Source organism: Erpetoichthys calabaricus, chromosome 3 (assembly GCF_900747795.2).
Source record: "Erpetoichthys calabaricus chromosome 3, fErpCal1.3, whole genome shotgun sequence".
Classification (NCBI taxonomy): Eukaryota; Metazoa; Chordata; class Cladistia; order Polypteriformes; family Polypteridae; genus Erpetoichthys; species Erpetoichthys calabaricus.
Genome location: NC_041396.2, coordinates 44,822,855 through 44,837,411, shown reverse-complemented (window position 1 = coordinate 44,837,411; position 14,557 = coordinate 44,822,855). Strand labels below are relative to the sequence as shown.

The window sequence follows — 14,557 nt, the reverse complement described above, 5'->3', positions numbered from 1 at the left end:
GACATTGAAACTGAATCCCCAAGATTTAATTCAACTTTGCAGCAGTGAAACTGTGATCTTTGGGTTCCTCGTTCTCTTAGCTTTTTCTTCACCGTGCGTGGGGGCAATATGCAGATCTGCCTTCTTCCTGGTAAATTTTCAACAGTACTTACTGGTAATTTCAATTGAATGCCTATTTCTTGTAGCCATTCCCCAATCTATGCAGCTCAACCACCTTTTTTCTAATTTGAGTTGAGAGATCTTTTTTATATGTGTGTTACCTCATATTTATACCAAAGTGAAACAGGAAATGGCCATAGACAACAGATCCTAGATGCCAAAAGTTCCTAGACTCTAAAAGCAACATCAAGAAACATTTTTTTCCCAAAGATGCAAACTTATTTGGTCTTTTTTATAGGATTCTTCAAGGCTGCCAATAATTTTGCCATTTTGACAAGATAAACTATTCTGAAGATATAACATAATTTTTGCAGGGATAGTTTTTATTAAATGAATAGTCAACAATTTCTCCAAACAGTTGAGGAATTTTACAATCATTGTATTATCTGTTCTAAATTACATTAATGTTTTTGTTCTCTTTTTTGAGGGGTGCCCATATTTCTGGAGTTGACTGTATAAAGGGAAAAATTATGTTTATATATAAGTTACCAAGAAAGGGGAACCTATTTATGGAAGCTAGCAAGTTTCAAAGGAACATTTCCAATGTCAAAATTGCAAGCAGAAATGTAATGTTATAACACTGACTTTTTTGAAAGGCTAGATTAGGAATTGTATGCCATATGCTATGCTTATTTTTCAATTCTGAAACCATTTTAGTTTTGAAAGCAGCATTAGCAGTTTTAAAGTCTAAAACATTTAAGCCCCCCAATTGATACTGAAATGCTGGGATTTAAACCTGGGTCCAGGGTAGCCAGGTACAACAGTTAAGTTTCCCCTGATCACAAGCAATTTCACCCCATTTTGAGACTTTCTCCCATTCTGAAAAAGTAAAAACACAAAATCTCTTAAGTATTGTTTAATAATTTAAACACTTTACAAATACTGTTTCAAAAAATGGATCAGTGTTCTATTATAAAGGAAATAAAGTCTATTTATTTATTTATAATTTATATTATAAAGTCTCTTGTATAAGTAAATTATATTGCTCAAGCTGGTTAGCAAACTAGCTCTGGCTACAGTTACAGTAAAATACTTTAAATCATTCTGATGAACAATCATTTCTGGCTGTCAAGGTGCTTTCCTATACAACATCTGCAAAAGATGGTGTTTCTCTACTGTACTGGGGCTTATTCACTCCTTGAATCCTGTGCTGCTGGGATTGTAAACTGTATAAATAGGTTAGAAAGCAGAGGGATGGATAAAGAAATTAGGTGCCAATTTAGCATTCTGTGTTTGTGTTTCTGTTCACCCTGCGATAAACTGCCGTCTTTTTCAATGATTGTCCTGCTTTGCACCTAATGGTTGCTGAGAAAGACTCCAGCTTCCCCTTGGCCTGCTAAAGATAAGCAGGTTTAGAAGATGGATGGATGGATAAATATTCTGCATTGGTTGGGGTTTACAGAATATGACACTTCATTACATGAATGTCTTAACCTTGAGTCGTCATATTTTTTGATAAATCTGTTGACCTTGATGTCAAAAAATTAGATTTTCATAGATTTTAGTTGGTAAAGAACAACAGTGCCACTAAGAATTAGTTGAGCAAGTCACATTTTACAAATATTTGGAATTTGGGTCAATGAACTATTGATATTTTCAGACTGTGCCCTTACTATGGTTAAGAAATGTCAACAAAGGTGGTTTCTTATATAAACAAATGATTTTAATATTAACTGCCATGTTTTGCAGATTTTTTTGTATCTGTTTTGCAGATTGTTCTCTCATTTGTATTTTTTTCCTTATATTTGTAACAAAATTGATGAAAAATAGTTAAACTGCAATGCTGAATTAAATCTGGAGCTGCATCTATATCTGCAGAACATCAGTATTCAGATTTCAACACTAGTCCTTATCTCTCTCTTAATTTTAAATGGTGTTAAGCAGCCTGACACTGCAATGCATTTAAAAAAACAACGCAGCATAAGAGATGATTAAAATGAATAGTAAGGCTATTTAGTAAAGAATACCTCAGCAAGAACTTAGTTTTACTACGTCACATTAAATTTATATACATACTGTGAAAAGTTATTTTTATATCCTCTCATTTACTACATGTTGTGGAATAGCAAACCTTACATGATTGACCTAGGAAAGCCAAGGATTTCATTGTCTTGTCTAATTTTTAAATGAGTTCATTTTAATAACACCTCTAAGTACCTGAATCACTTATGTGACATTGACTTGTTTTTGAGTGAATTTCCCCCCATAGTGTCAACCAGAGGAAGAAAGAGAAAAATTAGTGGCAAGCAATCTGTTTGTAGCTAAGAAAGGAGGTGGGAACAAGCAGCTCCCCAGAGCCATGGATGATAACCCCAAGCAGAAAAACGAAACACTGAAAAAAACACAAATTCTTTAGTGTAGCAAGCTCATTACGGTGCAGGAAACCTGGTGATGCAAGTATCATTTAAGACGGAAGATGTAGAATCTACACATCTGTTAGATGAAATGCTGCTATCATTATTTCAGTACTCATGAGGTGAAACTGTCCACATTTCCCAAACCAAGTATGTGAATTATTGTATTTTCAAAACCACAGAGATACTACATTATCTTTACTCTTGCTGTTGATTGACTATGCATTTTACTTATACAAAGTTAAATCATTTCAGTAGTAAAGATTGTTATCTTGTGAAGTTAAGACTGATATTAAAGCTCTGATATCCAAAGCCAGAAAATGGCTAATTTTAGAGTTCATTATAATCCCAGTGCTTTCAAGAATTATCATCTATGTAGGAAAAGCAGCACTCATCTTTCTTACATATTCTAACAGGTTGCCTGGCTGGCAAATGTTTGCCAGGTCCAGAAGTGGTGGTGGCCCAAAATAGGAAAATATCCACAGTTCAAGCAAGTGCAATGTAAGAGGAAAGCTTCCACTGGTGAGTAGAGAATGTATCTAAGGCTAACAAGGATAAACACATGCTTTCAGTGAGAAACATTCTTGTGTTTGTGCAAAGAGTACCCTAGAAAGACATTCATTAGAGACTTTAGATAAGTACACCGCAGCAAGTAATCCTACCCAGAAGACAACTGAACTCAAATCATTAATGTGAACTGCAGGAAGTCTACAAGAAATTACGGATAACTGGTCTTTTATAACTGTAATCCAGAACAGCAGGGTTTGGAGCCTGGAGCCAGAAGAGGGCAATCTATTGAGGTTATTCTTTCTGGGAAGTGACTCTGAATTTAAATACACTACACGTTAAAACAGAATAGAGAAGGGCCCTTGAATACAGAGGATTGAAGGTAAATATGAAGAAGACAATACATGAGGGTTAATGATGATCAAGATTCAAAAGATAGCTTGCAGAGAGGACTATTGAAAATAGGCAATACATTTAAATATCTAGGATCAGGGTAGCCCAAGATGGAAAATTAGATGTACAGATAGCCCACAGAGTGCAGTGTGGCTGGAATAATTTGAAGGATGTATCAGGAATATTGTGTCATCAAAGAATTAAAGTGAAGGTTAAAGGTAAGGCTTTAAAAACTTGGAAAGACCAGCAATGATGTATGGAGCGGAGACATGGATTTTACAGAAATGAGAATTTTCAGATGGATGTCTGGAGTTATTAAACATGACAGAATAGGAAATGAAACAATCAGAGGTATAACAAAGGTGGGAGAAATAACTAAGAAATTATGGGAAATGAAGCTGAAGTTGTATGGGCATGTGATGAGGAGAGACAATTAATATGTGGGAAAAACTGATGGAAATACAGTGGAAGACAAAGCATGGGAAGCCAAAGTGGAGGTGGATGGATAAAGTAAAAGATCTGAAGGAAAAGGGCTTGACTGGGGAGGAAGTGCAGGACCAAGATCAATGGAGACGGCTGATCAGGCACATTGATCCTACATAGAAGTGGGCAAAGAAGAAGTTCTCTGACAGTTTGATTTGAGTTTGGAGACTGGAGCAAAGGCTTAGCAGCTGAGAGGTAGTGTGTGGCTTGGTCTTAGAAGAGAGAGTAGATGAAATGATGGAGATCTATGTCATGTGCATTTTGATGTGGAATGTAGATAAGACAGTGCCAGTGAGTTAAGCTGTATATCCATGCCTAGTGTTAGAGCTACAGATGTCTTTGTATTCTTTTTAACAGATTATTTGTGTGTTACTTTTTAATCTTGCCTTTATTTTTCCAAAATAATGGTGTTTACTTATTTTATCAGTTAATTAATCAGTCTTTATTTTTAAGAGCACCCTTCAATAGAACACACAATTAAAAGGCTCTTTACCATAGAGAGTAAACAGCAAGCACAAGAGCTTTCAATAGTGTGTCACAGTTAAAGGCTAAAATGTGCCTAGGTAAAGAACAAACTGAATAGTACGGTTAAGTAGAAGTTAGTATGGTCAGAGTGGTAAAATGTGGACGAGTGCAGGTTTTTTACAGAAGAACGGAATAAGAATACAGTTGATTGAAATAGAAAAGGGAAGAAGAGAGTCTTTAAAATAAATTTGAATAAGTCCAATGATGAAGCTTCACAAACAGAAGATGAGTTTTTTCATGCCAGAAATTTATTAGTCATCCCTATATCTTTTGATTAATCCATTAACTTTTTTAAAAATAGATTTTTTAATGTGTTAACTCTCTGAACGTATAATACAGCACTTCAGAGAGTCGGATCATATTAGCAATGAATGAAAATTAGAAACTAGGCATGAACAGGCAACGTAAGTGCAGGGAGAGCATGCAATCCTACAATCAACACAGAAGAGAATCCCCTCTTCTAACAATTAAAACAGAAACTAAATGCTGCCTTCTATTAATAATTATTTACATATTGCATTTTAACAACAAACACTTTCATAAGGAGTTTTTTATTTTACTTGTTCTAGAGATCCATATGGCAAACATTTTTTCCAGCTGCATATTTCTTCAAGATGGGTAGCAAGGTGGTTCAGTAGTTAGTTCTGGTGCCTCACCGATCCACCGTCCTAGGTTTGAATCCTGTGCCTGGTCTGTGTGGCATCTACATGTTCTTCCTGTGTCTTTTCTATTTCTTTATGAAATTATATGTAACACAAAGGCAAGAGGAATATTATGTGACTGGAGAATTAAGGTGAAGGTTAAAGGTATGTGTGGAGTTACAAAAAAAGACTGAATAAGAAATGACACAATCAGAGATACAACAAAGGTGGAAGACATAGATAAAAAGTATAGGAAATTAGGTTGTGGTATGGACATGTGATGAGGAGAAACAATGAATATATGGGCAAAAGAGAAAATGGAAGCACAGGGGAAGTGCAAGTGATGGAGACTGATCCAGAGGTGAATGGATAAAGTAAAAGAACATCTGAAGGATAAGGGCTTGACTTAGTAGGAGGTGCAGGACTGAGCTGTATGGAGAAGGCTGATCCAGCACATCGACCCCACACAGAATTGGGAAAAGATGAAGTACAAGACAAAGGCAGGAGGAATTTTCTATATCTTGTCACCTCCTTTTTGATTGTTCTAAAATATTCAACTGCCAGAACAATGGATGGCCCTAAAATGTGACCTATCTGTATTTTTTTTGTTCTTTACATGCTGAGATTATTATCCTGCAACTGAATATATGAAATCTCCCTATGCCGCTTTCCTGCTCCTGGGGAGTTCAGGTGATTTTCCTTGGAGTCTCATATCTTTGATGAAGCCAATGCTGCAGGAGGACCAGTTCAGCAGAATTCATATATTCTCGTCTCATGACTCCTGCTGCCCACATCTCAGCTGGAGGCAGGAATCCTTGTTTAGATTGTGTAGTTTAAAGAACAAAAGAAACATTAGCAAGTATGGCTTATGTCTAATTAATGTACTAAAACTGCACATCTCAATGCCAGGGTGATGACTGCTTAGAGGCTGTAAAATGTTAGTTTGCTGTAATTGCTTTGGCTTCTCCTTGAAAAAATCTCTGTTTACTGCCAAAATGATTTTATATTAGTCAGGAATATTCTTAGTTTTGGTGTCCCAGCATTCAAATACACCTCTTGTGCCAGAGATGGACATCTTTTCATAAAAGTATCCACATAGCTAAAACAGGTTAACCACCATGGAACTGTAATTGCTCAAACAGAAATCGTTGAATTATGTCACTGCCAAAATATATGTGATTCAAGATTTATCACTGTAGTAATTAAACTACATTTATTGTATGATTGATTTCACTGAATTGCTCTGTATTTCTATCTGCCAATCATGAATGAAATGACTAGTGCAATTAAGAAGAATTAGAGCCAGCTGGACTCTATAACTGTTCCAGTTATAATGGAGAAGCATGTGTTGCAAGGCCATTCAGTTAACTACAGTTGACAAAAGAACCGGCAGATTTATTTGCCTGTTTTATCTGAATATGTGGTATTAAATTAGGGATAAAGTGTAAATCAAAATGAGCACTTTAAAGACTTGTCATTTATTATATCACCTCTTACAGTCTGCATGATCACAACATACTTCACAAAGTAGACAGTACATACAACCACAACAAAGCTACCACAAGATATGGTGGTAGTCATTTCCTAGATCTGCCGCTTGCATCGAATCGTGCTTTGCTTTTGGATAAACACGAATATTAACTCTGTCTTTGATATCTCCATCTTTCAAAACTATTATCACTGACAATTTGTCACATGTTGATTTATTGTATATGCGAGCGTGATCTTTCGGATTCATATAGAAATCCAAGAAAACTCCTTTGCCCTTGTTTTTCAGAATAATTTCATGTAAAGTGCGATACTTTTGGACATATGGATTTGTACCCATTATTGGCTGTAGAATTTCTAATACATCCAATCGTTTAACTCTTTCGATTCTATGTTGTATCGCATCTCCGTGATCACCTGACGAAATCGTGGTTTCTTTGAAATTAAACTTGTAGTAGCTTTAATTGTTGCGGGACCACAGATTCTCATAGCATATGGTCCTGAATCATGTCAATCTACGTTTTGAGCACTAAATGATGCGAACGCGAACAGATTATTGTAGATGCGGATATTTTGCATGTAGCATTTGTGGATTTCACTTTCACCAAATAACAGATCTTTTATTTCTTGCAGATACGCCTCTTCATTGGGAAGAAACACTACTTTTCCCTGATGGCACCACAAATTAGATAATCTATAAGTCTCCAACTTAAACTTTAAAGCCAAACAATATCTACATACTTCTGTCATATCACCTATGTATATATATTCAATCTCTTTTCGCTGTTCCGTTATTTCACCGAGTAATAATTTACATTTGTTAGCGCTAATGCGATCTTTACTATCAGTTTTTGAGACTTTCGAATTATAGTACTTTCATAATCTCTAACCTGCTCTGCATGTGTATCGCACCAACGTTTTTGGACTTCTTTATGATGTTTTACTTTGTCTTCTACTCTTTGTCTTTCATTTCCGCCCCCGCTTGCACCTTATAAGAGCTGAGAGCACAGGAACTGTGTCTAACAATAGCATTCACACAAATGAGAGGTGAGTGGACCGTGGGCGTGGTTAAATCTCCTGACAAAATCTCGTCTCACAGGACTTGAAATTATCTCTCTGAAAAAGTCTTGTCTCGTCCCAGGATTTTTTTATATAATAGTGAGATATTTTGAGTGTAGATATTAATATACATTTTTTACAGAGTTCCAGTTATAGTTAGGTTCAGAGTATCTGGTTACTTCCATACATAGTTTATTGTACAAATAATTGATATGTCACAACAACAAGTACACGCTTTGCACAACCTCACATTGTCTTTTTGACCTGTAAATCATTTTCTCTTTGAAACAAAGGGAATTCTACTCCCACTACTGACAGTTTCTCTGAATCTTTGGTGAAGATGTGAAAAGACCGTGACTTTTTTTTTTTATAATAATAGGGAGTCAAAATAGCCCAGCAATACCCAAAGCACCTGCTTTGTGATTTGTGAACCAGTAGACAGACAGACACTAAAATGGCCTTAAAATGTAATTAAAATTGTCTCAAAAATTGGTTGGCGACAACAGCAGAGGCCATACACAGGGAGACACATGAAAAATTCTTCCAGGATGGGGATGTGAAGACTTTAATCTACCTTGAACACACTAGCCAAAGTTGTTAACACCCTATATTGGATGGGTTATGTCAAGTGTAACGTCAGAGGGCACATTCAACAAACTAAATCATGGCATGTCATTGTACTAGCTAATTAATCCACAAAACGGTCCAATAGACAATGATAATAGCATAATGCTGAGAGAGCCAGGCTCTTGGGTGTCAGATAACTGCAACAATTAAAAGTGATTTAATGAAGGTGAACTCTTGGCAAGCACCCTAACATAGCTGCATGTTAATCTGACTGGGGCTAAGAATTAGTTTTCCCTCATGTCAGGTCCAGTTTTCACCTTTAACACTGGCATTTTCAGTAGAGTGTGATATCTTTGAATTCTCTTATGACTGTGCCTGTAGTGAAAGATGTTATAGTAAGTAAAGAGTGAGTGATTGATATCAAAGGAACATCTGTCATGGCCCATTAATGTTGTAAATATCCCCATCAAGTCTAACAAGCACCCACTGTTTTAATTAACCTCCTACCTCTCAAAGAACTAGTCTCCTCACCGCTTTAAAAATATGGCCAGTCTCTCCTCTGACCTCAGCTTCCCCACTCTGTGATCTTTTACATGCCTTTCACTCTCTTCAGTACTAAGCTCAATTTATTTTCTTATTCTTTTGATTGTTCAGAAGGTTATATCCATTTAAGATGTACAAATAAGCTTCATTATAGCATAATGTGGAGCACAGGTAATTGAGGACATTGAACATTTATTCAGTAAATGTGAAGTTCGGTACAAAAGATATCCATTTCTAAAATGCGAGGCCATGACATAAGCACAGGAATATAGCTAACATAAAAGGTGTTAATTACTTAATCCATTTGAGCTTCGCAAAGAGCTTCTCATTGAAATCTAAAATCCTGACATGATTTGATCTGGACTATTTTACACAGCAAACAGTGTATCAGGTGAAAGGTCAGGGCCACATTTCTGGCAGTGTTTAAGATATATTTTTTTTACACATTAGCCACTCAGTGTTATTTTATGCTACAGCATGTTAAATATCCTGAGGTTTCAGTGCCACTAAATAAACTGTATTGTTATCTAGCCATACCATATGCACTTCACAACAGGTAATCCATATGGAACTAGTTATATTATGGCTCAGGCAGATGCTTGGATGGTAGCCTATCTAGGAAAAGCTTGGGGAGATGCTGGTGCGGCCAACAGGGGGCACTAACCCTGTAGTCTGTGTGTGGATTCCAATGCCCCATTGCAGTGACGGGGACATTGTGCTGTAAAAATGGACTCTCTATGCTCATAAAAGATCTCTGGGCATCTTTCGTAAGAGTAGGGTGTTTCCTGATGTCCTGGCTAAATTGCCCATCGTGGTCTGGTCATTCTGGCCTCCTAATCATCCCCAGTCCCTCATTTGCTAATGTATCTCTCTAACTCCTTCACCACTTAATGACTAATGTATGGTGAGCATACGGATGCAAAGATGCCTGCCACTGCATCATCCAGTTGGATGCTGCAAATTGATGGAGGCTGAACTGGCTTCCCACCTCTATGTAAAGCACTGTGAGTGTCTTCAAAAGTACTGTATAAATGCAATGTCTTCTTCTTCATCTAACAGCTACATTCATTGACACATTAGGTGCTTATGGTCCTTTGGAAAGTTACAGTAAATACTCATCTAGGGAGATGCACATTGCCCTCAGGTGTGACTAACGCTCATAATGTCGATCAACTCTCTGTCCTTGGGCAAAATTTGACGTAGAACACAATTCATCCACCAATTTTCTGTATTTTTTTTAGATCAGTGCTATAGTGAAGTAGACCTCAATGCCGACCAATTTTACAGTCTCTCATGATAAGAGTACTTTGTCAATGGACAGTCAGAGGAATGGTATGTAGCGAAAACTATACTCCATATACAGAAACCTCATGAAGGAAAGGCAAGCAGCCTTTTAAAATAATGAAAGGAAGTTTAAAATATTCTCACTATCATTTTAGTATTTTGTCAAGGCCTGAAATTCTGATTATATACTGTGAACACTTTCACTTTAACTTCATATTATAACTCTAATTTTGAGGTAGGGTCATATGTTAGATAAAGAAGGCAGAGGTTTCTAGGTAAAGTAGTAGTACAGTCACAGGGAATTGGGGCACAGGACCACCGTAATTGTGATAATCCGACAACGTAGGTTAACACACACACAACACACAGACACACACATACATACAAAAAGAGGCAATACACATACAGCACAGTTAAGGCCGATTACATACAGCCGAGACAAATGTGTGTGGCATCCCTCAGACAAAGTGAGCAGTTCCACAGTTCTTTAATGAACTGGTAACATTTTACAAAATTCAACTTAATTATAATATAATTATGTGTATATGTATGATAGTAGACAATGAGAATGATCAATATTACATATATTTAATGCTTTGATCACTAACTAAACCTTTTTAGTTTTATTTATCAGTCAATCAATCAAATTTATTTATGAAGCACAATTAAAAAAAGAAAACAGCTGCACCAAAGCTCTGTACAAATTAAAACAGAAATAAAGCTGCAGTATAAACACAAAATATGACTACAATAACAAAGACAATACAAAATATGTCTCCGAACCTCAAAGCATAAAAACAAAACGACTCCCAAGCCAAACCATGCCAGAAACATCATTCTGTGTTGACAAAAGCCTGAGAAAAGGTGGTTCTTTAAACAGCATTTATATGTCGGACCGTGGGAGAAGTTTTAACAAATAAAGGTAACTTATTCCAGAGTTTTGGAGCAGCCATTAAAAAAGCTTGATCCCCTTCCCTTATTAGGCAAGAACAGGGCACTGATAAAAGAGATTGGGAAGATGATCTAAGTGCCCTGGAGGAAGAATGTCGGCTGAGAAGATTTGAGTCCTATGGAGGAGCCAGATTACTTAGTGCTTTAATAGCACTTTAAACATTATCCTGAACCTAACAGGCATCCAATGAAGAGAAGCCAAGATAGCAGTAATATGTTCCTCCTTGCATGAACCCGTTAACAACCTGGCAGCCGCACTTTGAACTGGCTGAGGATGAGATAGGGAGGCCTGACTGACTTCAAGGTATAGAGGATTGCAATAATTCTGGCTATTAGAAACAAAGGCATGGGTAACAATCTACAGGTCTTTGGAAGATAAGAAAGATTTGATTTTAACTATGTTTCTGGAGAAAAGCCAAGCAAAATGACACCTTTTATTGGCTAACTAAAAAGATTACAATATGCATTTTGTCACCTATAACCCACATCTTGAAACACTTCGAAAAATTATAAAAGAACTTTAGCCAATACTAAACAATGACCAAACACTGAAAAATGTATTTCCTGAACCTCCCCTCCTGGCATACAGACAACCACCAAACCTTCAAAAACTAATTGTCCGAAGCTCCCTGCTTACAGAAAAGATGCAAAACATGTGCCCACATCTATGATACAGACCGTATAGTTATACCACACTGCCGACTTGAACATCACATAAAGGGATCATTTTCCTGCAGATCATCTAATGTAGTCTACCAAATTCTCTGCATGAAATGTCCTGACACTGCACTCTATGTGGGAGAAACTGGACAAACACTCCACCAGAGAATGAATTTACACAGGTTCCACATTAAACATGGCAACACAGATGTTCCTGTAGCAGCCCACTTCAATAGCCATGGACACTGTCACAGTGCTTATGGGCAACTTCAAAACACAGCAAGAGAGAAAAGAATGGGAAGTTAAACTCATGCTAAAATTTAATACATTACAACATGGATTGAATAGAGACAAGAGTTTTATGGCCAGATATGAGGATTGTTTACATCTCTCAGAATTACAGACAACCTGTCTACAGACCCACATTGTTTTGAAAAAACTCATTACAAACTTCAAAAGACTTTGTTGGACAGTTATCTTATCCAGAGATCTTGACAATACATTGTTCTTTTCTCTCTTGTTAAATTAACCATAGCCTGAATGAATCTATTAATTTTTTACATTTAAAATTTCTCATTTAAAGATTTACCAATGTTGTTTCTTGTCCTAGAGTGTGTATATAAACACAGGGAACTCCAGTCTCTGTATTACATCTTGCCTGAAGAAGGGGCTTGAGTTGCCTCGAAAGCTTGCATATTGTTATCTTTTTAGTTAGCCAATAAAAGGTGTCATTTTTCTTGGCTTTTCTCTACATTCATAATGGCTAACACGGTACAACACCCTAGTACTACTATGTTTCTGAGATGACAGAAAGTACCCTTGACCGCAGCATTTATCTGAGAAAATAATCAAAAATCACCCCAGGTTTTTTACGTATGTCTTAATATGGAGGGACAAAGGGCGAAGGTTATTGGCAAGGCTACTGAAGGAAACAGAAGGTCCAAGGAGCAACACCTCTATCTTATTCTCATTTAATTGAAAGCAGTTATTGGCCATCCAGCATTTAACTTCATTAAAGCAGTCAAGCAGATTGACTATTGAACCCTTATCAGTTGGCGTCAGGGGTAAATACAACTGTGTGTCATCAGCTTGGCAATAAAATGCAGTTTTATGATGTTGAATGACTGATCCTAGGGGATACAAATATATGTGTTTTGTCACACACCTGCGCATGGGAGGCAGCTAAAGGGCTTGGGTAAGGGCAATTCCGAACCAGACCAGGAGGTGGCAGAGTGCACTCTTTTTCTCCCTTTTGTGCAGACCATTCACGGGAGATCTCACCTGGCCCTCTTGACGTCACTTCTGGGTCCGAGCCTATGGAGGAAGACCTTGCCGGCTCCGGCCCCTTTGATGTCACGTCCGGGCTCGAGCCTATGGCTAAAGACCCTTGTGAGCCCGACCCCTTTGACCTCACTTCCTGTCTTCCCCTTTAAAAGCCTCCACCTTTCCCCTAATCCCTCAGTTCTGTTTTGGACTCGGTTTTGTGCACATCAGTGCTGTATTCATTTTTCGACTTTGCAGCCAGGATACCAATTATACGGGTGGCTGCCCCAAACCTTGCTATGGCTCTGTGTGGAGTTTGTGACAGTGTATATGGCAAAAAGGGTCATGGTGAAAACTCCCCAAGAAATTTACAATGTTAAAGTTTACATTTTCTTGCCTACACACGTCATCTACTGTTTTCCACAGTAGGTCGCAAAATTTGGAAAATAATTTCCATTTAGTTATTGATGACACACCCGTGAACATCCGGAGTTGCGAATTGTAAACCCATGAATTACAAGGGCCGAATGTACTCTCTGATCATGGCGCCGGACAGTGGCAACGTGTTACATGTTGATAGGCACATGTAAGGATTTCACTGTTCTCTGTACATGTGACAGAATTGACCCTGTGAACCTACAGTATGTGACTTCACTGATAAAGAAGAACCAAATCTGTAGCACGTCCCCTTCCCAATCAGTAAATGTAAGACTCGTCTTCTGCAAGTATACTTTTGCTTTAAGCTTTAAAAATGCTTTAAGCTTTCAAAATATTGCAAACCCATACTCCATGGATAAATTCAACATCCTGCACTGTGGTGTATTAAGCCAGAAAGATATGTTTCCTTTCATAAGGGTTAAGGCCTAAAGTGTCAGAGGAAGAAATCAAGTGAGTAAAATGAATAACCATTTGCAAGACGTACAGCCAGCAGAGAAGTTCATCTATGCTTCTATATATCAACACAGGAATCAGTGTTGTCCTTCAGTATCTGGGATATTTTTCATAGCTTGGCACTAGGCTGTGGGAGCTCAGTTAGATTTTACCCTTTAATGTATTTAAAATCCTTCAGGGGCTTCCAGGAAGCATTATTACCTGTGCTCTGATCCTGGATGAGACATCAGGAAGGGAATATGAAAAACATCTTCCTGCTAGGGAACTACAAACATGAAACAGGAGACTGGAAGAAAAGCTGACTAGTGCCCAATAGTGACTGAAGGTGACAAGAGTAAACACGGTAGTACAGGAAAATGACAGAAGATATTGAAAATTCTAAGCAGCTGATGTGTTTTTCATTGTATGTTCGTCTAATAAATCTCATAATGTATACACATTATTGTACTGTTCCTGAACAGATTAGTTGGATCTGTGTGTGTTAGAGTTCTATCATCTGTATTAATTGAAAAATATTATTAAATAAATATGGGATGATAATGACAGTTCTGTTTGAAGAAATCTTTTACATTTGTGAATGCTGTTTGCATGCTGCAAATTCAATTTCCTTTGTGTTCTGTTTCCACATTTGGAATGGATTGTTGTTTAAAGTAACAGCTTTCAGCTGTAGTGTAAACTTCTGTAGATCCTTTGGGCCACTTGCTGTTGTCTGCTCAAGGGTTAGTAGATGCATAAGGGTTGCCAACACGGGGGACACTAAACAGAGATTATGCCAGGTGAATGCCTAGG

The 14,557-nt window shown here is 37.3% G+C and overlaps 1 protein-coding gene across 5 annotated transcripts in view; it reads right to left on the bottom strand.

Moving 5' to 3' along the window:
* Positions 1-14,557, bottom strand: part of atp2b4 (ATPase plasma membrane Ca2+ transporting 4) — a 276,706-nt gene that overhangs the window by 91,919 nt on the left and 170,230 nt on the right. The window lies entirely within an intron of this gene.